The sequence below is a fragment of the Scyliorhinus torazame genome, chromosome 5 (genome assembly GCF_047496885.1).
Source record: "Scyliorhinus torazame isolate Kashiwa2021f chromosome 5, sScyTor2.1, whole genome shotgun sequence".
In the NCBI taxonomy this organism is placed as follows: Eukaryota; Metazoa; Chordata; class Chondrichthyes; order Carcharhiniformes; family Scyliorhinidae; genus Scyliorhinus; species Scyliorhinus torazame.
The window spans coordinates 17,561,267-17,586,367 of NC_092711.1; positions in this window are offsets into that span (position 1 = coordinate 17,561,267).

Here is a 25,101-nt window from a genome sequence, read left to right on the forward strand (position 1 = left end):
CACTGACAGTGCTGGCTGTGTGGGGGAGCACTGACAGTGCTGGCAGTGTGGTGGGAGCACTGACAGTGCTGGCTGTGTGGGGGGCACTGACAGTGCTGGCTGTGTCTAGGGAGCACTGACAGTGCTGGCTGTGTTGGGGGAGCACTGACAGTGCTGGCTGTGTGGGGGAGCACTGATAGTGCTGTCTGTGTGGGGGGAGCACTGACAGTGCTGGCTGTGTGGGTGGAGCACTGACAGTGCTGGCTGTGTGGGGGAGCACTAACAGTGCTGGCTGTGTGGTGGGTGCATTGACAGTGCTGGCTCTGTGGTGGGAGCACTGACAGTGCTGGCTGTGTGGTGGGAGCACTGACAGCGCTGGCTGTGTGGTGGGAGCACTGACAGTGCTGGCTGTGTGGGGGAGCACTGACAGTGCAGGCTGTGTGGTGGGAGCACTGACAGCGCTGGCTGTGTGGTGGGAGCACTGACAGCGCTGGCTGTGTGGTGGGAGAACTGACAGTGCTGGCTGTGTGGTGGGAGCACTGACAGTGCTGGCTGTGTGTTGGGAGCACTGACAGTGCTGACTGTGTGGAGAGCACTGACAGTGCTGTCTCTGTGGTGGGAGCACTGACAGTGCTGGCTGTGTGGTGGGAACACTGACAGTGCTGGCTGTGTGGGGAGCACTGACAGTGCTGGCTGTGTGGGGGAGCACTGACAGTGCTGGCTGTGTGGGGGAGCACTGACAGTGCTGGCTGTGGGGGGAGCACTGACAGTGCTATACTTGTGGCGGGAGCACTGACAGTGCTGGCCTTATGGCGGGAGCACTGACAGTGCTGGCTGTGTGGTGGGAGCACTGACAGTGCTGGCTGTGTGGTGGGATCACTGACAGTGCTGGCTGTGTGGTGGGATCGCTGACAGTGCTGGCTGTGTGGTGGGAGCACTGACAGTGCTGGCAGTGTGGGGGGATCTCTGACAGTGCTGGCTGTGTGGGGGAGCACTGACAGTGCTGGCTGTGTGGAGGGTGCACTGACAGTGCTGGCTGTGTGGTGGGAGCACTGGCAGTGCTGGCTGTGTGTTGGGATCACTGACAGTGCTGGCTGTGTGGGGGAGTCTGACAGTGCTGGCTGTGTGGTGGAAGCACTGACAGTGCTGGCTGTGTGGGGGGAGCACTGACAGTGCTGGCTCTATGGGGGGAGCACTGACAATGCTGGTTGTGTGGCGGGAGCACGGACAGTGCTGGTTGTGTGGGGGGGCACTGACAGTGCTGGCTGTGTGGGGGAGCACTGACAGTGCTGGCTGTGTGTGCGGGAGCACTCACAGTGCTGGCTGTGTGGTGGGAGCACTGACAGTGCTGGCTGTGTGGGAGGAGCACTGGTAGTGCTGTCTGTGTGGGGGAGCACTGACAGTGCTGGCTGTGTGGGGGGAGCACTGACAGTGCTGGCTGTGTGGGGGGAGCACTGACAGTGCTGGCTGTGTGGTGGGAGCACTGACAGTGCTGGCTGTGTGGGGGGAGCACTGACCGTGCTGGCTGTGTGGTGGGAGCACTGACAGTGCTGGCTCTGTGGGGGGAGCACTCACAGTGCTGGCTGTGTGGGGTTAGCACTGACAGTGCTGGCTGTGTGGGGGAGCACTGACAGTGCTGGCTGTGTGGAGGGAGCACTGACACGGCTGGCTGTGTGGGGGGAGCACTGACAATGTTGTCTGGGTGGTGGGAGCACTGACAGTGAAGGCTGTGTAGGGGAGCACTGACAGTGCTGGCTGTGTGGGGGTGCACTGACAGTGCTGGCTGTGTGGGGGAGCACTGACAGTGCTGGCTGTGTGGGGGAGCACTGACAGTGCTGGCTGTGTGGGGGAGCACTGACAGTGCTGGCTGTGTGGGGGAGCACAGACAGTGCTGGCTGTGTGGGGGGAGCACTGACAGTGCTTGCTGTTTGGGGGGAGCACGGACAGTGCTGGCTGTGTGGGGAGCACTGACAGTGCTGGCTGTGTGGTGGGAGCACAGACGGTGCTGGCTGTGTGGGGGAGCACTGACAGTGCCGGCTGTGTGGTGGGAGCAATGACAGTGCTCGCTGTGTGGTGGGAGCACTGACAGTGCTGGCTGTGTGGTGGAAGCACTGACAGTGCTGGCTGTGTGGTGGGAGCACTGACAGTGCTGGCTGTGAGGGGGAGCACTGACAGTGCTGGCTGTGTGGTGGAAGCACTGACAGTGCTGGCTGTGTGGGGGGAGCACTGACAGTGCTGGCTGTGTGGGGGAGCACTGACAGTGCTGGCTGTGTGGGGGAGCACTAACAGTGCTGGTTGTGAGGGGGAGCACTGACAGTGCTGGCTGTGTGGTGGAAGCACTGACAGTGCTGGCTGTGTGGGGGGAGCACTGACAGTGCTGGCTGTGTGGGGTAGCACTGCCAGTGCTGGCTGTGTGGTGGAAGCACTGACAGTGCTGGCTGTGTGGGGGGAGCACTGACAGTGCTGCCTGTGTGGGAGGAGCACTGACAGTGCTGGCTTTGTGGGGGGAGCACTGACAGTGCTGGCTGTGTGGTGGGAGCACTGACAGTGCTGGCTGTGTGGGGGAGCACTGACAGTGCTGGCTGTGTGGGAGGAGCACTGACAGTGCTGGCTGTGTGGGGAGCACTGACAGTGCTGTCTGTGTGGGGGAGCACTGACAGTGCTGGCTGTGTGGTGGGAGCACTGACAGTGCTGCCTGTGTATGGGAGCACGGACAGTGCTGACTGTGTGGGGGAGCACTGACAGTGCTGGCTGTGTGGGGGAGCACTGAGAGTGCAGGCTGTGTGGGGGGAGCACTGACAGTGCTGGCTGTGTGGGGGAGCACTGACAGTGCTGGCTCTGTGGTGGAAGCACTGACAGTGCTAGCTGAGTGGGAGGAGCACTTACAGTGCTGGCTCTGTGGTGGGAGCACTGACAGTGCTGGCTGTGTGTGTGGGAGCACTGACAATTCTGGCTGTGTGGGGGAGCACTGACAGTACTGGCTGTGTTGTGGGAGCACTGACAGTGCTGGCTGTGTGGTGGGAGCACTGACAGCGCTGGCTGTGTGCTGGGAGCACTGACAGTGCTGGCTGTGTGGGGGGAGCATTGACAGAGCTGGCTGTGGGGGGAGCACTGACAGTGCTTGCTGTGTGGGGGGAGCACTGACAGCGCTGGCTGTTTGGTGGGAGCACTGACAGTGCTGGCTGTGTGGGGAGCACTGACAGTGCTGGCTGTGTGGGGAGCACTGACAGTGCTGGCTGTGTGGGGGAGCACTGACAGTGCTGGCAGTGTGGTGGGAGCACTGACAGTGCTGGCTGTGTGGGGGGCACTGACAGTGCTGGCTGTGTCTAGGGAGCACTGACAGTGCTGGCTGTGTTGGGGGAGCACTGACAGTGCTGGCTGTGTGGGGGAGCACTGACAGTGCTGTCTGTGTGGGGGGAGCACTGACAGTGCTGGCTGTGTGGGTGGAGCACTGACAGTGCTGGCTGTGTGGGGGAGCACTAACAGTGCTGGCTGTGTGGTGGGTGCATTGACAGTGCTGGCTCTGTGGTGGGAGCACTGACAGTGCTGGCTGTGTGGTGGGAGCACTGACAGCGCTGGCTGTGTGGTGGGAGCACTGACAGTGCTGGCTGTGTGGGGGAGCACTGACAGTGCTGGCTGTGTGGTGGGAGCACTGACAGCGCTGGCTGTGTGGTGGGAGCACTGACAGCGCTGGCTGTGTGGTGGGAGAACTGACAGTGCTGGCTGTGTGGTGGGAGCACTGACAGTGCTGGCTGTGTGTTGGGAGCACTGACAGTGCTGACTGTGTGGAGAGCACTGACAGTGCTGTCTCTGTGGTGGGAGCACTGACAGTGCTGGCTGTGTGGTGGGAACACTGACAGTGCTGGCTGTGTGGGGAGCACTGACAGTGCTGGCTGTGTGGGGGAGCACTGACAGTGCTGGCTGTGTGGGGGAGCACTGACAGTGCTGGCTGTGGGGGAGCACTGACAGTGCTGGCCTTGTGGCGGGAGCACTGACAGTGCTGGCCTTATGGCGGGAGCACTGACAGTGCTGGCTGTGTGGTGGGAGCACTGACAGTGCTGGCTGTGTGGTGGGATCACTGACAGTGCTGGCTGTGTGGTGGGATCGCTGACAGTGCTGGCTGTGTGGTGGGAGCACTGACAGTGCTGGCAGTGTGGGAGGATCTCTGACAGTGCTGGCTGTGTGGGGGGAGCACTGACAGTGCTGGCTGTGTGGAGGGTGCACTGACAGTGCTGGCTGTGTGGTGGGAGCACTGGCAGTGCTGGCTGTGTGTTGGGATCACTGACAGTGCTGGCTGTGTGGGGGAGTCTGACAGTGCTGGCTGTGTGGCGGAAGCACTGACAGTGCTGGCTGTGTGGGGGGAGCACTGACAGTGCTGGCTCTATGGGGGCAGCACTGACAATGCTGGTTGTGTGGCGGGAGCACGGACAGTGCTGGTTGTGTGGGGGGGGCACTGACAGTGCTGGCTGTGTGGGGGAGCACTGACAGTGCTGGCTGTGTGTGCGGGAGCACTCACAGTGCTGGCTGTGTGGTGGGAGCACTGACAGTGCTGGCTGTGTGGGAGGAGCACTGGTAGTGCTGTCTGTGTGGGGGAGCACTGACAGTGCTGGCTGTGTGGGGGGAGCACTGACAGTGCTGGCTGTGTGGGGGGAGCACTGACAGTGCTGGCTGTGTGGTGGGAGCACTGACAGTGCTGGCTGTGTGGGGGGTGCACTGACCGTGCTGGCTGTGTGGTGGGAGCACTGACAGTGCTGGCTCTGTGGGGGGAGCACTCACAGTGCTGGCTGTGTGGGGTTAGCACTGACAGTGCTGGCTGTGTGGGGGAGCACTGACAATGTTGTCTGGGTGGTGGGAGCACTGACAGTGAAGGCTGTGTAGGGGAGCACTGACAGTGCTGGCTGTGTGGGGGTGCACTGACAGTGCTGGCTGTGTGGGGGAGCACTGACAGTGCTGGCTGTGTGGGGGAGCACTGACAGTGCTGGCTGTGTGGGGGAGCACTGACAGTGCTGGCTGTGTGGGGGAGCACAGACAGTGCTGGCTGTGTGGGGGGAGTACTGACAGTGCTTGCTGTGTGGGGGGAGCACGGACAGTGCTGGCTGTGTGGGGAGCACTGACAGTGCTGGCTGTGTGGTGGGAGCACAGACGGTGCTGGCTGTGTGGGGGAGCACTGACAGTGCCGGCTGTGTGGTGGGAGCAATGACAGTGCTCGCTGTGTGGTGGGAGCACTGACAGTGCTGGCTGTGTGGTGGAAGCACTGACAGTGCTGGCTGTGTGGTGGGAGCACTGACAGTGCTGGCTGTGTGGGGGAGCACTGACAGTGCTGGCTGTGTGGTGGAAGCACTGACAGTGCTGGCTGTGTGGGGGGAGCACTGACAGTGCTGGCTGTGTGGGGGAGCACTGACAGTGCTGGCTGTGTGGGGGAGCACTAACAGTGCTGGTTGTGAGGGGGAGCACTGACAGTGCTGGCTGTGTGGTGGAAGCACTGACAGTGCTGGCTGTGTGGGGGGAGCACTGATGATGCTGGCTGTGTGGGGTAGCACTGACAGTGCTGGCTGTGTGGTGGAAGCACTGACAGTGCTGGCTGTGTGGGGGGAGCACTGACAGTGCTGGCTGTGTGGGAGGAGCACTGACAGTGCTGGCTTTGTGGGGGGAGCACTGACAGTGCTGGCTGTGTAGTGGGAGCACTGACAGTGCTGGCTGTGTGGGGGGAGCACTGACAGTGCTGGCTGTGTGGGAGGAGCACTGACAGTGCTGGCTGTGTGGGGAGCACTGACAGTGCTGTCTGTGTGGGGGAGCACTGACAGTGCTGGCTGTGTGGTGGGAGCACTGACAGTACTGTGTGTGTATGGGAACACTGACAGTGCTGACTGTGTGGGGGAGCACTGACAGTGCTGGCTGTGTGGGGGAGCACTGAGAGTGCAGGCTGTTTGGGGGAGCACTGACAGTGCTGGCTGTGTGGGGGAGCACTGACAGTGCTGGCTCTGTGGTGGAAGCACTGACAGTGCTAGCTGAGTGGGAGGAGCACTTACAGTGCTGGCTGTGTGGTGGGAGCACTGACAGTGCTGGCTGTGTGTGTGGGAGCACTGACAATTCTGGCTGTGTGGGGGAGCACTGACAGTGCTGGCTGTGTTGTGGGAGCACTGACAGTGCTGGCTGTGTGGTGGGAGCACTGACAGCGCTGGCTGTGTGGTGGGAGCACTGACAGTGCTGGCTGTGTGGGGGGAGCATTGACAGAGCTGGCTGTGTGGGGAGCACTGACAGTGCTGGCTGTGTGGGGAGCACTGACAGTGCTGGCTGTGTGGGGGAGCACTGACAGTCCTGGCTGTGTGGGGAGCACTGACAGTGCTGGCTGTGTGGGGGAGCACTGACAGTGCTGGCAGTGTGGTGGGAGCACTGACAGTGCTGGCTGTATGGGGGGCACTGACAGTGCTGGCTGTGTCTAGGGAGCAATGACAGGGCTGGCTGTGTTGGGGAGCACTGACAGTGCTGGCTGTGTGGGGGGGCACTGACAGTGCTGGCTGTGTGGGGGAGCACTGACAGTGCTGGCTGTGTGGGGGGGCACTGACAGTGCTGGCTGTGTGGGGGAGCACTGACAATGCTGGTTGTGTGGCGGGAGCACGGACAGTGCTGGTTGTGTGGGGGGGGCACTGACAGTGCTGGCTGTGTGGGGGAGCACTGACAGTGCTGGCTGTGTGGGGGAGCACTGACAGTGCTGGCTGCGTGGTGGGAGCAGTGACAGTGCTGGCTGTGTGGTGGGAGCAGTGACAGTGCTGGCTGTGTGGTGGGAGCACTGACAGTGCTGGCTGTCTGGGGGAGCACTGACAGTGCTGGCTGTGTCGGGGGAGCAGTCACAGTGCTGGCTGTGTGGGGGGAGCACTGACAGTGCTGGCTGTGTGGTGGGAGCACTGACAGTGCTGGCTGTGTGGGGGAGCACTGACCGTGCTGGCTGTGTGGTGGGAGCACTGACAGTGCTGGCTCTGTGGGGGGAGCACTCACAGTGCTGGCTGTGTGGGGAGAGCACTGACAGTGCTGGCTGTGTGGGGGAGCACTGACAGTGCTGGCTGTGTGGAGGGAGCACTGACACGGCTGGGTGTGTGGGGGGAGCACTGACAATGTTGTCTGGGTGGTGGGAGCACTGACAGTGAAGGCTGTGTGGGGGAGCACTGACAGTGCTGGCTGTGTGGTGGGAGCACTGACAGTGCTGGCTGTGTGGGGGAGCACTGACAGTGCTGGCTGTGTGGGGGAGCACTGACAGTGCTGGCTGTGTGGGGGAGCACAGACAGTGCTGGCTGTGTGGGGGAGCACTGACAGTGCTTGCTGTGTGGGGGGAGCACGGACAGTGCTGGCTGTGTGGGGAGCACTGACAGTGCTGGCTGTGTGGTGGGAGCACAGACGGTGCTGGCTGTGTGGGGGGAGCACTGACAGTGCCGGCTGGGTGGTGGGAGCAATGACAGTGCTGGCTGTGTGGTGGAAGCACTGACAGTGCTGGCTGTGTGGTGGAAGCACTGACAGTGCTGGCTGTGTGGTGGGAGCACTGACAGTGCTGGCTGAGTGGGGCAGCACTGACAGTGCTGGCTGTGTGGTGGAAGCACTGACAGTGCTGGCTGTGTGGGGGGAGCACTGACAGTGCTGGCTGTGTGGGGGAGCACTGACAGTGCTGGCTGTGTGGTGGAAGCACTGACAGTGCTGGCTGTGTGGGGGGAGCACAGACAGTGCTGGCTGTGTGGGGGGAGCACTGACAGTGCTGGCTGTGTGGGGGAGCACTAACAGTGCTGGTTGTGAGGGGGAGCACTGACAGTGCTGGCTGTGTGGTGGAAGCACTGACAGTGCTGGCTGTGTGGGGGAGCACTGACAGTGCTGGCTGTGTGGGGGAGCACTGACAGTGCTGGCTGTGTGGGGGGAGCACTGACAGTGCTGGCTGTGTGGGGGGAGCACTGACAGTGCTGGCTGTGTGGTGGGAGCACTGACAGTGCTGGCTGTGTGGTGGAAGCACTGACAGTGCTGGCTGTGTGGGGGGAGCACTGACAGTGCTGGCTGTGTGGGAGGAGCACTGACAGTGCTGGCTGTGTGGGGGGAGCACTGACAGTGCTGGCTGCGTGGTGGGAGCACTGACAGTGCTGGCTGTGTGGGGGGAGCACTGACAGTGCTGGCTGTGTGGGAGGAGCACTGACAGTGCTGGCTGTGCGGGGAGCACTGACAGTGCTGTCTGTGTGGGCGAGCACTGACAGTGCTGGCTGTGTGGTGGGAGCACTGACAGTGTTGTCTGTGTATGGGAGCACTGACAGTGCTGACTGTGTGGGGGAGCACTGACAGTGCTGGCTGTGTGGGGGAGCACTGAGAGTGCAGGCTGTGTGGGGGAGCACTGACAGTGCTGGCTGTGTGGGGGAGCACTGACAGTGCTGGCTCTGTGGTGGAAGCACTGACAGTGCTAGCTGTGTGGGAGGAGCACTGACAGTGCTGGCTGTGTGGTGGGAGCACTGACAGTGCTGGCTGTGTGTGTGGGAGCACTGACAATTCTGACTGTGTGGGGGAGCACTGACAGTGCTGGCTGTGTTTTGGGAGCACTGACAGTGCTGGCTGTGTGGTGGGAGCACTGACAGCGCTGGCTGTGTGGTGGGAGCACTGACAGTGCTGGCTGTGTGGGGGGAGCATTGACAGAGCTGGCTGTGTCGGGAGCACTGACAGTGCTGGCTGTGTGGGGAGCACTGACAGTGCTGGCAGTGTGGTGGGAGCACTGACAGTGCTGGCTGTATGGGGGGCACTGACAGTGCTGGCTGTGTCTAGGGAGCACTGACAGGGCTGGCTGTGTTGGGGAGCACTGACAGTGCTGGCTGTGTGGGGGAGCACTGACAGTGCTGTCTGTGTGGGGGGAGCACTGACAGTGCTGGCTGTGTGGGGGGAGCAAAAACAGTGCTGGCTGTGTGGGGGAGCACTGACAGTGCTGGCTGTGTGGTGGGTGCATTGACAGTGCTGGCTGTGTGGTGGGAGCACTGACAGTGCTGGCTGTGTGGTGGGAGCACTGACAGCGCTGGCTGTTTGGTGGGAGCACTGACAGTGCTGGCATTGTGGGGGAGCACTGACAGTGCTGGCTGTGTGGTGGGAGCACTGACAGCGCTGGCTGTGTGGTGGGAGCACTGACAGCGCTGGCTGTGTGGTGGGAGCACTGACAGTGCTGGCTGTGTGGTGGGAGCACTGACAGTGCTGGCTGTGTGGTGGAAGCACTGACAGTGCTAGCTGTGTGGCGGAGCACTGACAGTGCTTGCTGTGTGGTGGGAGCACTGATGTGTTGCTGGCTGTGTGGGAGGAGCACTGACAGTGCTGGCTGTGTGGTGCAAGCACTGACAGTGCTGGCTGTGTGGGAGGAGCACTGGCAGTGCTGGCTGTGTGGTGGGAGCACTGACAGTGCTGGCTGTGTGTGGGGGAGCACTGACAGTGCTGACTGTGTGGGAGGAGCACTGACAGTGCTGGCTGTGTGGTGGGAGCACTGACAGTGCTGGCTGTGTGGTGGGAGCACTGACAGTGCTGGCTGTGTGGTGGGAGCACTGACATTGCTTGCTGTGTGGGGGAGCATTGACAATGCTGGCTGTGTAGGAGCACTGACAGTTCTGGCTGTGTGGGGAGCACTGACAGTGCTGGCTGTGTGGGGGAGCACTGACAGTGCTGGCTGTGTGGGGAGCACTGACAGTGCTGGCTGTGTGGGGGAGCACTGACAGTGCTGGCAGTGTGGTGGGAGCACTGACAGTGCTGGCTGTGTGGGGGGCACTGACAGTGCTGGCTGTGCCTAGGGAGCACTGACAGTGCTGGCTGTGTTGGGGAGCACTGACAGTGCTGGCTGTGTGGGGGAGCACTGACAGTGCTGTCTGTGTGGGGAGAGCACTGACAGTGCTGGCTGTGTGGGTGGAGCACTGACAGTGCTGGCTGTGTGGGGGGAGCACTGACAGTGCTGGCTGTGTGTTGGGTGCATTGACAGTGCTGGCTCTGTGGTGGGAGCACTGACAGTGCTGGCTGTGTGGTGGGAGCACTGACAGCGCTGGCTGTGTGGTGGGAGCACTGACAGTGCTAGCTGTGTGGGGGAGCACTGACAGTGCTGGCTGTGTGGTTGGAGCACTGACAGCGCTGGCTGTGTGGTGGGAGCACTGACAGCGCTGGCTGTGTGCTGGGAGCACTGACAGTGCTGGCTGTGTGGTGGGAGCACTGACAGTGCTGGCTGTGTGGTGGGAGCACTGACAGTGCTGACTGTGTGGGGAGCACTGACAGTGCTGTCTCTGTGGTGGGAGCACTGACAGTGCTGGCTGTGTGATGGGAGCACTGACAGTGCTGGCTGTGTGGGGAGCACTGACAGTGCTGGCTGTGTGGGGGAATACTGACAGTGCTGGCTGTGTGGGGGAGCACTGACAGTGCTGGCTGTGAGGGGGGCACTGGCCGTGCTGGCTGTGAGGGGAGCACTGACAGTGCCGACCTTGTGGCGGGAGCACTGACAGTGCTGGCCTTATGGCGGGAGCACTGACAGTGCTGGCTGTGTGGTGGGAGCACTGACAGTGCTGGCTGTGTGGTGGGATCACTGACAGTGCTGGCTGTGTGGTGGGATTACTGACAGTGCTGGCTGTGTGGTGGGAGCACTGACAGTGCTGGCTGTGTGGGGGGATCTCTGACAGTGCTGGCTGTGTGGGGGGAGCACTGACATTGCTGGCTGTGTCGGGGGAGCAGTCACAGTGCTGGCTGTGTGGGGGGAGCACTGACAGTGCTGGCTGTGTGTGCGGGAGCACTCACAGTGCTGGCTGTGTGGTGGGAGCACTGACAGTGCTGGCTGTGTGGGGGGAGCACTGGTAGTGCTGTCTGTGTGGGGGGAGCACTGACAGTGCTGGCTGTGTGGGGGGAGCACTGACAGTGCTGGCTGTGTGTGCGGGAGCACTCACAGTGCTGGCTGTGTGGTGGGAGCACTGACAGTGCTGGCTGTGTGGGGGGAGCACTGGTAGTGCTGTCTGTGTGGGGGGAGCACTGACAGTGCTGGCTGTGTGGGGGGAGCACTGACAGTGCTGGCTGTGTGGGGGGAGCACTGACAGTGCTGGCTGTGTGGTGGGAGCACTGACAGAGCTGGCTGTGTGGGGAGCACTGACAGTGCTGGCTGTGTGGGGGAGCACTGACAGTGCTGGCTGTGTGGGGAGCACTGACAGTGCTGGCTGTGTGGGGGAGCACTGACAGTGCTGGCAGTTTGGTGGGAGCACTGACAGTGCTGGCTGTGTGGGGGGCACTGACAGTGCTGGCTGTATCTAGGGAGCACTGACAGTGCTGGCTGTGTTGGGGGAGCACTGACAGTGCTGGCTGTGTGGGGGAGCACTGACAGTGCTGTCTGTGTGGGGGGAGCACTGACAGTGCTGTCTGTGTGGGGGGAGCACTGACTATGCTGGCTGTGTGGGGGGAGCAAAAACAGTGCTGGCTGTGTGGTGGGAGCACTGACAGTGCTGGCTGTGTGGTGGGTGCATTGACAGTGCTGGCTGTGTGGTGGGAGCACTGACAGTGCTGGCTGTGTGGTGGGAGCACTGACAGCGCTGGCTGTTTGGTGGGAGCACTGACAGTGCTGGCTGTGTGGGGGAGCACTGACAGTGCTGGCTGTGTGGTGGGAGCACTGACAGCGCTGGCTGTGTGGTGGGAGCACTGACAGCGCTGGCTGTGTGGTGGGAGCACTGACAGTGCTGGCTGTGTGGTGGGAGCACTGACAGTGCTGGCTGTGTGGTGGAAGCACTGACAGTGCTAGCTGTGTGGAGGAGCACTGACAGTGCTGGCTGTGTGGTGGAAGCACTAACAGTGCTAGCTGTGTGGGAGGAGCACTGATAGTGCTGGCTGTGTGGTGGGAGCACTGACAGAGCTGGCTGTGTGGGAGGAGCACTGACAGTGCTGGCTGTGTGGTGGAAGCACTGACAGTGCTGGCTGTGTGGGAGGAGCACTGACAGTGCTGGCTGTGTGGTGGGAGCACTGACAGTGCTGGCTGTGTTTGGGGGAGCACTGACAGTGCTGACTGTGTGGGAGGAGCACTGACAGTGCTAGCTGTGTGGTGGGAGCACTGACAGTGCTGGATGTGTGGTGGGATCACTGACAGTGTGGCTGTGTGGTGGGAGCACTGACAGTGCTTGCTGTGTGGGGGGAGCATTGACAGTGCTGGCTGTGTGGGGAGCACTGACAGTGCTGGCTGTGTGGGGAGCACTGACAGTGCTGGCTGTGTGGGGGAGCACTGACAGTGCTGGCTGTGTGGGGAGCACTGACAGTGCTGGCTGTGTGGGGGAGCACTGACAGTGCTGGTAGTGTGGTGGGAGCACTGACAGTGCTGGCTGTGTGGGGGGCACTGACAGTGCTGGCTGTGTCTAGGGAGCACTGACAGTGCTGGCTGTGTTGGGGAGCACTGACAGTGCTGGCTGTGTGGGGGAGCACAGACAGTGCTGTCTGTGTGGGGGGAGCACTGACAGTGCTGGCTGTGTGGGTGGAGCACTGACAGTGCTGGCTGTGTGGGGGGAGCACTGACAGTGATGGCTGTGTGTTGGGTGCATTGACAGTGCTGGCTCTGTGGTGGGAGCACTGACAGTGCTGGCTGTGTGGTGGGAGCACTGACAGCGCTGGCTGTGAGGTGGGAGCACTGCCAGTGCTGGCTGTGTGGGGGAGCACTGACAGTGCTGGCTGTGTGGTGGGAGCACTGACAGCGCTGGCTGTGTGGTGGGAGCACTGACAGCGCTGGCTGTGTGGTGGGAGCACTGACAGTGCTGGCTGTGTGGTGGGAGCACTGACAGTGCTGACTGTGTGGGGAGCACTGACAGTGCTGTCTCTGTGGTGGGAGCACTGACAGTGCTGGCTGTGTGTTGGGAGCACTGACAGTGCTGGCTGTGTGGGGAGCACTGACAGTGCTGGCTGTGTGGGGGAGCACTGACAGTACTGGCTGTGTGGGGGAGCACTGACAGTGCTGGCTGTGAGGGGGGCACTGGCCGTGCTGGCTGTGGGGGGAGCACTGACAGTGCTGGCCTTGTGGCGGGAGCACTGACAGTGCTGGCCTTATGGCGGGAGCACTGACAGTGCTGGCTGTGTGGTGGGAGCACTGACAGTGCTGGCTGTGTGGTGGGATCACTGACAGTGCTGGCTGTGTGGTGGGATCACTGACAGTGCTGGCTGTGTGGTGGGAGCACTGACAGTGCTGGCTGTTTGGGGGGATCTCTGACAGTGCCTGCTGTGTGGGGGGAGCACTGACAGTGCTGGCTGTGTGGAGGGAGCAGTGACAGTGCTGGCTGTGTGGTGGGAGCACTGGCAGTGCTGGCTGTGTGTTGGGATCACTGACAGTGCTGGCTGTGTGGGGGAGCACTGACAGTGCTGGCTGTGTGGTGGAAGCACTGACAGTGCTGGCTGTGTGGGGGGAGCACTGACAGTGCTGGCTCTATGGGGGGAGCACTGACAATGCTGGTTGTGTGGCGGGAGCACGGACAGTGCTGGTTGTGTGGGGGGGCACTGACAGTGCTTGCTGTGTGGGGGAGCACTGACAGTGCTGGCTGCGTGGTGGGAGCAGTGACAGTGCTGGCTGCGTGGTGGGAGCAGTGACAGTGCTGGCTGTGTGGTGGGAGCACTGACAGTGCTGGCTGTGTGGGGGAGCACTGACAGTGCTGGCTGTGTCGGGGGAGCAGTCACAGTGCTGGCTGTGTGGGGGAGCACTGACAGTGCTGGCTGTGTGTGCGGGAGCACTCACAGTGCTGGCTGTGTGGTGGGAGCACTGACAGTGCTGGCTGTGTGGGGGGAGCACTGGTAGTGCTGTCTGTGTTGGTGGAGCACTGACAGTGCTGGCTGTGTGGGGAGCACTGACAGTGCAGGCTGTGTGGGGGGAGCACTGACAGTGCTGGCTGTGTGGGGGGAGCACTGACAGTGCAGGCTGTGTGGGGGGAGCACTGACCGTGCTGGCTGTGTGGTGGGAGCACTGACAGTGCTGGCTGTGTGGGGGGAGCACTCACAGTGCTGGCTTTGTGTGGGGGGAGCACTGACAGTGCTGGCTGTGTGGGGAGCACTGACAGTGCTGGCTGTGTGGAGGGAGCACTGACACGGCTGGCTGTGTGGGGGGAGCACTGACAATGTTGTCTGTGTGGTGGGAGCACTGACAGTGAAGGCTGTGTGGGGGAGCACTGACAGTGCTGGCTGTGTGGGGGTGCACTGACAGTGCTGGCTGTGTGGGGAAGCACTGACAGTGCTGACTGTGTGGGGGAGCACTGACAGTGCTGGCTGTGTGGGGGAGCACAGACAGTGCTGGCTGTGTGGGGGGAGCACTGAAAGTGCTGGCTGTGTGGGGAGCACTGACAGTGCTGGCTGTGTGGTGGGAGCACAGACGGTGCTGGCTGTGTGGGGGGAGCACTGACAGTGCCGGCTGTGTGGTGGGAGCAATGACAGTGCTGGCTGTGTGGGGGGAGCACTGACACTGCTGGCAGTGTGAGGAGAGCACTGACAGTGCTGGCTGTGTGGGGGGAGCACTGACACTGCTGGCAGTGTGGGGAGAGCACTGACAGTGCTGGCTGTGTGGGGGGAGCACTGACAGTGCTGGCTGTGTGGTGGGAGCACTGACAGTGCTGGCTGTGTGGTGGGAGCACTGACAGTGCTGGCTGTGTGGTGGGAGCACTGACAGTGCTAGCTGTGTGGGAGGAGCACTGACTTAGCTGGCTGTGTGGGGGAGCACTGACAGTGCTGGCTGTGTGGGGCGAGCACGGACAGTGCTGGCTGTGTGGTGGGAGCACTGGCATGCTGGCTGTGTGGGAGGGCACTGACAGTGCTGGCTGTGTGGGGAGCACTGACAGTGCTAGCTGATTGGGGGGAACACTGACATTGCTGCCTGTGTGAAGGGAGCACTGACAGTGCTGGCTGTGTGGGGCGAGCGCGGACAGTGCTGGCTGTGTGGTGGAAGCACTGGCAGTGCTGGCTGTGTGGGGGTAGCACGGAGAGTGCTGGCTGTGTGGGGGGATCACTGACAGTGCTGGCTGTTTGTGGGGAGCACTGCCAGTGCTGGCTGTGTGGGGGGAGCAATGCCAGTGCTGGCTGTGTGGGGGGAGCATTGACAGTGCTGGTTGTGTGGTGGGAGCACTGACAGTGCTGGCTGTGTGGTGGGAGCACTGACAGTGTTGGCTGTGTGGGGGGAGCACTGACAGAGCTGGCTGTGTGGGGGAGCACTGACAGTGCTGGCTGTGTGGGGGAGCAATGACAGTGCTGGCAGGTGTGGTGGGAGCACTGACAGGACTGGCTGTGTGGTGGGAGCACTGACAATGCTGGCTGTGATGTGGGAGCACTGACAGTGCTGGCTGTGTGGTGGGAGCACTTTCAGTGCTGGCTGTGTTGTGGGAGCACTGAAAGGGCTGGCTGTGTGGTGGGAGTACTGACAGTGCTGCCTGTGTAGGGGAGCACTGACACTGCTGGCTGTGTGGTGGGAGCACTGAGTGCTGGCTGTGTGGGGGAGCACTGACAGTGCTGGCTGTGTGGTGGGAGAACTAACAGTGCTGGCTGTGTGGTGGGAGCACTGACAGTGCTGGCTGTGTGGAGGGAGCACTGACACGGCAGCCTGTGTGATGGGAGCACTGACAGTGCTGGCTGTGTGTGAAGGGAGCACTGACACGGCTGGCTGTGTGGGGGGAGCACTGACAATGTTGTCTGTGTGGTGGGAGCACTGAGAGTGAAGGCTGTGTGGGGGAGCACTGACAGTGCTGGCTGTGTGGGCGGAGCACTGACAGTGCTGGCTGTGTGGTGGGAGCACTGGCAGGGCTGGCTGTGTGGGGGAGCACTGACAGTGCTGGCTGTGTGGGGAGCACTGACAGTGCTGGCTGTGTGGGGGAGCACCGACAGTGCTGGCTGTGTGGGGGGAGCACTGACAGTGCTTGCTGTGTGGGGGGAGCACTGACAGTGCTGGCTGTGTGGGGAGCACTGACAGTGCTGGCTGTGTGGTGGGAGCACAGACTGTGCTGGCTGTGTGGGGGGTGCACTGACAGTGCCGGCTGTGTGGTGGGAGCAATGACAGTGCTGGCTGTGTGGGGGAGCACTGACAGTGCTGGCTGTGTGGGGGAGCACTGACAGTGCTGGCTGTGTGGTGGGAGCACTGACAGTGCTGGCTGTGTGGGGGGATCTCTGACAGTGCTGGCTGTGTGGGGGGAGCACTGGCAGTGCTGGCTGTGTGTTGGGATCACTGACAGTGCTGGCTGTGTGGGGGAGCACTGACAGTGCTGGCTGTGTGGTGGAAGCACTGACAGTGCTGGCTGTGTGGGGGGAGCACTGACAGTGCTGGCTCTATGGGGGGAGCACTGACAATGCTGGTTGTGTGGCGGAAGCACGGACACTGCTGGTTGTGTGGGGGGGCACTGACAGTGCTGGCTGTGTGGGGGAGCACTGACAGTGCTGGCTGTGTGGGGGAGCACTGACAGTGCTGGCTGCGTGGTGGGAGCAGTGACAGTGCTGGCTGCGTGGTGGGAGCAGTGACAGTGCTGGCTGTGTGGTGGGAGCACTGACAGTGCTGGCTGTGTGGGGGAGCACTGACAGTGCTGGCTGTGTCGGGGGAGCAGTCACAGTGCTGGCTGTGTGGGGGGAGCACTGACAGTGCTGGCTGTGTGTGCGGGAGCACTCACAGTGCTGGCTGTATGGTGGGAGCACTGGCAGTGCTGGCTGTGTGGGGGGAGCACTGGTAGTGCTGTCTGTGTGGGTGGAGCACTGACAGTGCTGGCTGTGTGGGGAGCACTGACAGTGCAGGCTGTGTGGGGGAGCACTGACAGTGCTGGCTGTGTGGTGGGAGCACTGACAGTGCTGGCTGTGTGGGGGGAGCACTGACCGTGCTGGCTGTGTGGTGGGAGCACTGACAGTGCTGGCTGTGTGGGGGGAGCACTCACAGTGCTGGCTTTGTGTGGGGGGAGCACTGACAGTGCTGGCTGTGTGGGGGAGCACTGACAGTGCTGGCTGTGTGGAGGGAGCACTGACACGGCTGGCTGTGTGGGGGGAGCACTGACAATGTTGTCTGTGTGGTGGGAGCACTGACAGTGAAGGCTGTGTGGGGGAGCACTGACAGTGCTGGCTGTGTGGGGGTGCACTGACAGTGCTGGCTGTGTGGGGAGCACTGACAGTGCTAGCTGATTGGGGGGAACACTGACATTGCTGCCTGTGTGAAGGGAGCACTGACAGTGCTGGCTGTTTGGGGCGAGCGCGGACAGTGCTGGCTGTGTGGTGGAAGCACTGACAGTGCTGGCTGTGTGGGGGTAGCACGGAGAGTGCTGGCTGTGTGGGGGGATCACTGACAGTGCTGGCTGTTTGTGGGGAGCACTGCCAGTGCTGGCTGTGTGGGGGGAGCAATGCCAGTGCTGGCTGTGTGGGGGAGCATTGACAGTGCTGGTTGTGTGGTGGGAGCACTGACAGTGCTGGCTGTGTGGTGGGAGCACTGACAGTGTTGGCTGTGTGGGGGGAGCATTTACAGAGCTGGCTGTGTGGGGGAGCACTGACAGTGCTGGCTGTGTGGGGGAGCAATGACAGTGCTGGCTGTGTGGTGGGAGCACTGACAGGACTGGCTGTGTGGTGGGAGCACTGACAATGCTGGCTGTGATGTGGGAGCACTGACAGTGCTGGCTGTGTGGTGCGAGCACTTTCAGTGCTGGCTGTGTTGTGGGAGCACTAAAAGGGCTGGCTGTGTGGTGGGAGTACTGACAGTGCTGCCTGTGTAGGGGAGCACTGACACTGCTGGCTGTGTGTTGGGAGCACTGAGTGCTGGCTGTGTGGGGGAGCACTGACAGTGCTGGCTGTGTGGTGGGAGAACTAACAGTGCTGGCTGTGTGGTGGGAGCACTGACAGATCTGGCTGTGTGGAGGGAGCACTGACACGGCAGCCTGTGTGGGGGGAGCACTGACAATGTTGTCTGTGTGGTGGGAGCACTGACAGTGAAGGCTGTGTGGGGGAGCACTGACAGTGCTGGCTGTGTGGGCGGAGCACTGACAGTGCTGGCTGTGTGGTGGGAGCACTGGCAGGGCTGGCTGTGTGGGGGAGCACTGACAGTGCTGGCTGTGTGGGGGAGCACTGATAGTGCTGGCTGTGTGGGGGAGCACAGACAGTGCTGGCTGTGTGGGGGAGCACTGACAGTGCTTGCTGTGTGGGGGGAGCACTGACAGTGCTGGCTGTGTGGGGAGCACTGACAGTGCTGGCTGTGTGGTGGGAGCACAGACGGTGCTGCCTGTGTGGGGGGAGCACTGACAGTGCCGGCTGTGTGGTGGGAGCAATGACAGTGCTGGCTGTGTGGGGGGAGCACTGACACTGCTGGCAGTGTGAGGAGAGCACTGACAGTGCTGGCTGTGTGGGGGGAGCACTGACACTGCTGGCAGTGTGGGGAGAGCACTGACAGTGCTGGCTGTGTGGGGGGAGCACTGACAGTGCTGGCTGTGTGGTGGGAGCACTGACAGTGCTGGCTGTGTGGTGGGAGCACTGACAGTGCTAGCTGTGTGGGAGGAGCACTGACAGTGCTGGCGGTGTGGGGGAGCACTGACAGTGCTAGCTGATTGGGGGGAACACTTACAGTGCTGCCTGTGTGAAGGGAGCACTGACAGTGCTGGCTGTGTGGGGCTAGCACGGACAGTGCTGGCTGTGTGGTGGCAGCACTGGCATGCTGGCTGTGTGGGAGGGCACTGACAGTGCTGGCTGTGTGGGGGAGCACTGACAGTGCTGGTTGTGTGGTGGGAGCACTGACAGTGCTGGCTGTGTGGGGGTAGCACGGAGAGTGCTGGCTGAGTGGGGGGATCACTGACAGTGCTGGCTGTTTGTGGGGAGCACTGCCAGTGCTGGCTGTGTGGGGGGAGCAGTGCCAGTGCTGGCTGTGTGGGGGGAGCACTGACAGTGCTGGCTGTGTGGTGGGAGCACTGACAGTGCTGGCTGTGTGGGGGAGCAATGACAGTGCTGGCTGTGTGGTGGGAGCACTGACAGGACTGGTTGTGTGGTGGGAGCACTGACAATGCTGGCTGTGATGTGGGAGCACGGACAGTGCTGGCTGTGTGGTGGGAGCACTGTCAGTGCTGGCTGTGTTGTGGGAGCACTGAAAGGGCTGGCTGTGTGGTGGGAGTACTGACAGTGCTGCCTGTGTAGGGGAGCACTGACACTGCTGGCTGTGTGGTGGGAGCACTGAGTGCTGGCTGTGTGGGGGAGCACTGACAGTGCTGGCTGTGTGGTGGGAGAACTAACAGTGCTGGCTGTGTGGTGGGAGCACTGACAGTGCTGGCTGTGTGGAGGGAGCACTGACACGGCAGCCTGTGTGATGGGAGCACTGACAGTGCTGGCTGTGTGGAGGGAGCACTGACACGGCTGGCTGTGTGGGGGGAGCATTGACAATGTTGTCTGTGTGGTGGGAGCACTGACAGTGAAGGCTGTGTGGGGGAGCACTGACAGTGCTGGCTGTGTGGGCGGAGCACTGACAGTGCTGGCTGTGTGGTGGGAGCACTGGCAGGGCTGGCTGTGTGGGGGAGTACTGACAGTGCTGGCTGTGTGGGGGAGCACTGACAGTGCTGGGTGTGTGGGGGAGCACAGACAGAGCTGGCTGTGTGGGGGAGCACTGACAGTGCTGGCTGTGTCGGGGGAGCAGTCACAGTGCTGGCTGTGTGGGGGGAGCACTGACAGTGCTGGCTGTGTGTGCGGGAGCACTCACAGTGCTGGCTGTATGGTGGGAGCACTGACAGTGCTGGCTGTGTGGGGGGAGCACTGGTAGTGCTGTCTGTGTGGGTGGAGCACTGACAGTGCTGGCTGTGTGGGGAGCACTGACAGTGCAGGCTGTGTGGGGGGAGCACTGACAGTGCTGGCTGTGTGGTGGGAGCACTGACAGTGCTGGCTGTGTGGGGGGAGCACTGACCGTGCTGGCTGTGTGGTGGGAGCACTGACAGTGCTGGCTGTGTGGGGGGAGCACTCACAGTGCTGGCTTTGTGTGGGGGGAGCACTGACAGTGCTGGCTGTGTGGGGGAGCACTGACAGTGCTGGCTGTGTGGAGGGAGCACTGACACGGCTGGCTGTGTGGGGGGAGCACTGACAATGTTGTCTGTGTGGTGGGAGCACTGACAGTGAAGGCTGTGTGGGGGAGCACTGACAGTGCTGGCTGTGTGGGGGTGCACTGACAGTGCTGGCTGTGTGGGGAGCACTGACAGTGCTAGCTGATTGGGGGGAACACTGACATTGCTGCCTGTGTGAAGGGAGCACTGACAGTGCTGGCTGTGTGGGGCGAGCGCGGACAGTGCTGGCTGTGTGGTGGAAGCACTGACAGTGCTGGCTGTGTGGGGGTAGCACGGAGAGTGCTGGCTGTGTGGGGGGATCACTGACAGTGCTGGCTGTTTGTGGGGAGCACTGCCAGTGCTGGCTGTGTGGGGGGAGCAATGCCAGTGCTGGCTGTGTGGGGGAGCATTGACAGTGCTGGTTGTGTGGTGGGAGCACTGACAGTGCTGGCTGTGTGGTGGGAGCACTGACAGTGTTGGCTGTGTGGGGGGAGCACTTACAGAGCTGGCTGTGTGGGGGAGCACTGACAGTGCTGGCTGTGTGGGGGAGCAATGACAGTGCTGGCTGTGTGGTGGGAGCACTGACAGGACTGGCTGTGTGGTGGGAGCACTGACAATGCTGGCTGTGATGTGGGAGCACTGACAGTGCTGGCTGTGTGGTGCGAGCACTTTCAGTGCTGGCTGTGTTGTGGGAGCACTAAAAGGGCTGGCTGTGTGGTGGGAGTACTGACAGTGCTGCCTGTGTAGGGGAGCACTGACACTGCTGGCTGTGTGTTGGGAGCACTGAGTGCTGGCTGTGTGGGGGAGCACTGACAGTGCTGGCTGTGTGGTGGGAGAACTAACAGTGCTGGCTGTGTGGTGGGAGCACTGACAGTGCTGGCTGTGTGGAGGGAGCACTGACACGGCAGCCTGTGTGGGGGGAGCACTGACAATGTTGTCTGTGTGGTGGGAGCACTGACAGTGAAGGCTGTGTGGGGGAGCACTGACAGTGCTGGCTGTGTGGGCGGAGCACTGACAGTGCTGGCTGTGTGGTGGGAGCACTGGCAGGGCTGGCTGTGTGGGGGAGCACTGACAGTGCTGGCTGTGTGGGGGAGCACTGATAGTGCTGGCTGTGTGGGGGAGCACAGACAGTGCTGGCTGTGTGGGGGGAGCACTGACAGTGCTTGCTGTGTGGGGGGAGCACTGACAGTGCTGGCTGTGTGGGGAGCACTGACAGTGCTGGCTGTGTGGTGGGAGCACAGACGGTGCTGCCTGTGTGGGGGGAGCACTGACAGTGCCGGCTGTGTGGTGGGAGCAATGACAGTGCTGGCTGTGTGGGGGGAGCACTGACACTGCTGGCAGTGTGAGGAGAGCACAGACAGTGCTGGCTGTGTGGGGGGAGCACTGACACTGCTGGCAGTGTGGGGAGAGCACTGACAGTGCTGGCTGTGTGGGGGGTGCACTGACAGTGCTGGCTGTGTGGTGGGAGCACTGACAGTGCTGGCTGTGTGGTGGGAGCACTGACAGTGCTAGCTGTGTGGGAGGAGCACTGACAGTGCTGGCGGTGTGGGGGAGCACTGACAGTGCTAGCTGATTGGGGGGAACACTTACAGTGCTGCCTGTGTGAAGGGAGCACTGACAGTGCTGGCTGTGTAGGGCTAGCACGGACAGTGCTGGCTGTGTGGTGGCAGCACTGGCATGCTGGCTGTGTGGGAGGGCACTGACAGTGCTGGCTGTGTGGGGGAGCACTGACAGTGCTGGTTGTGTGGTGGGAGCACTGACAGTGCTGGCTGTGTGGGGGTAGCACGGAGAGTGCTGGCTGAGTGGGGGGATCGCTGACAGTGCTGGCTGTTTGTGGGGAGCACTGCCAGTGCTGGCTGTGTGGGGGGAGCAGTGCCAGTGCTGGCTGTGTGGGGGGAGCACTGACAGTGCTGGCTGTGTGGTGGGAGCACTGACAGTGCTGGCTGTGTGGGGGAGCAATGACAGTGCTGGCTGTGTGGTGGGAGCACTGACAGGACTGGTTGTGTGGTGGGAGCACTGACAATGCTGGCTGTGATGTGGGAGCACGGACAGTGCTGGCTGTGTGGTGGGAGCACTGTCAGTGCTGGCTGTGTTGTGGGAGCACTGAAAGGGCTGGCTGTGTGGTGGGAGTACTGACAGTGCTGCCTGTGTAGGGGAGCACTGACACTGCTGGCTGTGTGGTGGGAGCACTGAGTGCTGGCTGTGTGGGGGAGCACTGACAGTGCTGGCTGTGTGGTGGGAGAACTAACAGTGCTGGCTGTGTGGTGGGAGCACTGACAGTGCTGGCTGTGTGGAGGGAGCACTGACACGGCAGCCTGTGTGATGGGAGCACTGACAGTGCTGGCTGTGTGGAGGGAGCACTGACACGGCTGGCTGTGTGGGGGGAGCATTGACAATGTTGTCTGTGTGGTGGGAGCACTGACAGTGAAGGCTGTGTGGGGGAGCACTGACAGTGCTGGCTGTGTGGGCGGAGCACTGACAGTGCTGGCTGTGTGGTGGGAGCACTGGCAGGGCTGGCTGTGTGGGGGAGTACTGACAGTGCTGGCTGTGTGGGGGAGCACTGACAGTGCTGGGTGTGTGGGGGAGCACAGACAGAGCTGGCTGTGTGGGGGAGCACTGACAGTGCTTGCTGTGTGGGGGGAGCACTGACAGTGCTGGCTGTGTGGGGAGCACTGACAGTGCTGGCTGTGTGGTGGGAGCACAGACGGTGCTGGCTGTGTGGGGGGAGCGCTGACAGTGCCGGCTGTGTGGTGGGAGCAATGACAGTGCTGGCTGTGTGGGGGGAGCACTGACACTGCTGGCAGTGTGAGGAGAGCACTGACAGTGCTGGCTGTGTGGGGGGAGCACTGACACTGCTGGCAGTGTGGGGAGAGCACTGACAGTGCTGGCTGTGTGGGGGGAGCACTGACAGTGCTGGCTGTGTGGTGGGAGCACTGACAGTGCTGGCTGTGTGGTGGGAGCACTGACAGTGCTAGCTGTGTGGGAGGAGCACTGACAGTGCTGGCGGTGTGGGGGAGCACTGACAGTGCTAGCTGATTGGGGGGAACACTTACAGTGCTGCCAGTGTGAAGGGAGCACTGACAGTGCTGGCTGTGTGGGGCGAGCACGGACAGTGCTGGCTGTGTGGTGGCAGCACTGGCATGCTGGCTGTGTGGGAGGGCACTGACAGTGCTGGCTGTGTGGGGGAGCACTGACAGTGCTGGCTGTGTGGTGGGAGCACTGACAGTGCTGGCTGTGTGGGGGTAGCACGGAGAGTGCTGGCTGAGTGGGGGGATCACTGACAGTGCTGGCTGTTTGTGGGGAGCACTGCCAGTGCTGGCTGTGTGGGGGGAGCAGTGCCAGTGCTGGCTGTGTGGGGGGAGCACTGACAGTGCTGGCTGTGTGGTGGGAGCACTGACAGTGCTGGCTGTGTGGGGGAGCAATGACAGTGCTGACTGTGTGGTGGGAGCACTGACAGGACTGGTTGTGTGGTGGGAGCACTGACAATGCTGGCTGTGATGTGGGAGCACGGACAGTGCTGGCTGCGTGGTGGGAGCACTGTCAGTGCTGGCTGTGTTGTGGGAGCACTGAAAGGGCTGGCTGTGTGGTGGGAGTACTGACAGTGCTGCCTGTGTAGGGGAGCACTGACACTGCTGGCTGTGTGGTGGGAGAACTAACAGTGCTGGCTGTGTGGTTGGAGCACTGACAGTGCTGGCTGTGTGGAGGGAGCACTGACACGGCTGGCTGTGTGGTGGGAGCACTGACAATGCTGGCTGTGTGGTGGGAGCACTGACAGTGCTGGCTGTGTGGGGAGCACTGACAGTACTGGCTGTGTGGTGGGATCACTGACGGTGCTGGCTGTGTGGTGGGAGCACTGACAGTGCTGGCTGTGTGGTGGGAGTACTGACAGTGCTGGCTGTGTGGTGGCAGCACTGACAGTGCTGGCTGTGTGGGGGAGCACTGACAGTGCTGGCTGTGTGGGGGGAGCACTGACAGTGCTGTCTGTGTGGAAGAGCACTGACAGTGCTGGCTGCGTGGTGGGAGCACTGAGAGTGCTGGCTGTGTGGAGGGAGCACTGACAGTGCTGGCTGTGTGGTGGGAGCACTGACAGCGCTGGCTGTGTGGTGGGAGCACTGACGGTGCTGGCTGTGTGGAGAAGCACTGACAGTGCTGGCTGTGTGGTGGAAGCACTGACAGTGCTGGCTGTATGGTGGGAGCACTAACAGTGCTGGCTGTGTGGGGGGAGCACTGACAGTGCTGGCTGTGTGGTGGGAGCACTGACAGCGCTGGCTGTGTGGTGGGAGCACTGACAGCGCTGGCTGTGTGGTGGGAGCACTGACGGTGCTGGCTGTGTGGTGGAAGCACTGACAGTGCTGGCTGTGTGGTGGGAGCACTGACGGTGCTGGCTGTGTGGAGAAGCACTGACAGTGCTGGCTGTGTGGTGGAAGCACTGACAGTGCTGGCTGTATGGTGGGAGCACTAACAGTGCTGGCTGTGTGGGGGGAGCACTGACAGTGCTGGCTGTGTTGTGGGAGCACTGACAGTGCTGGCTGTGTGGGAGGAGCACTGACAGTGCTGGCTGTGTGGAGGGAGCACTGACAGTGCTGGCTGTGTGGTGGAAGCACTGACAGTGCTAGATGTGTGGAGGAGCACTGACAGTGCTGGCTGTGTTGTGGGAGCACTGACAGTGCTGGCTGTGTGGGAGGAGCACTGACAGTGCTGTCTGTGTGGGGGAGCACTGACAGTGCTGGCTGTGTGGGTGGAGCACTGACAGTGCTGTCTGTGGGGGGGAGCACTGGCAGCGCTGGCTGTGTGGTGGGAGCACTGACAGTGCTGGCTGTGTGGGGGAGCACTGACAGTGCTGGCTGTGTGGTGGGAGCACTGACAGCGCTGGCTGTGTGGTGGGAGCACTGGCAGCGCTGGCTGTGTGGTGGGAGCACTGACAGTGTTGGCTGTGTGGTGGGAGCACTGACAGTGCTGGCTGTGTGGTGGGAGCACTGACAGTGCTGACTGTGTGGGGATCACTGACAGTGCTGTCTGTGTGGTGGGAGCACTGACAGTGCTGGCTGTGTGGTGGGAGCACTGACAGTGCTGGCTGTGTGGGGAGCACTGACAGTGCTGGCTGTGTGGGGGAGCACTGACAGTGCTG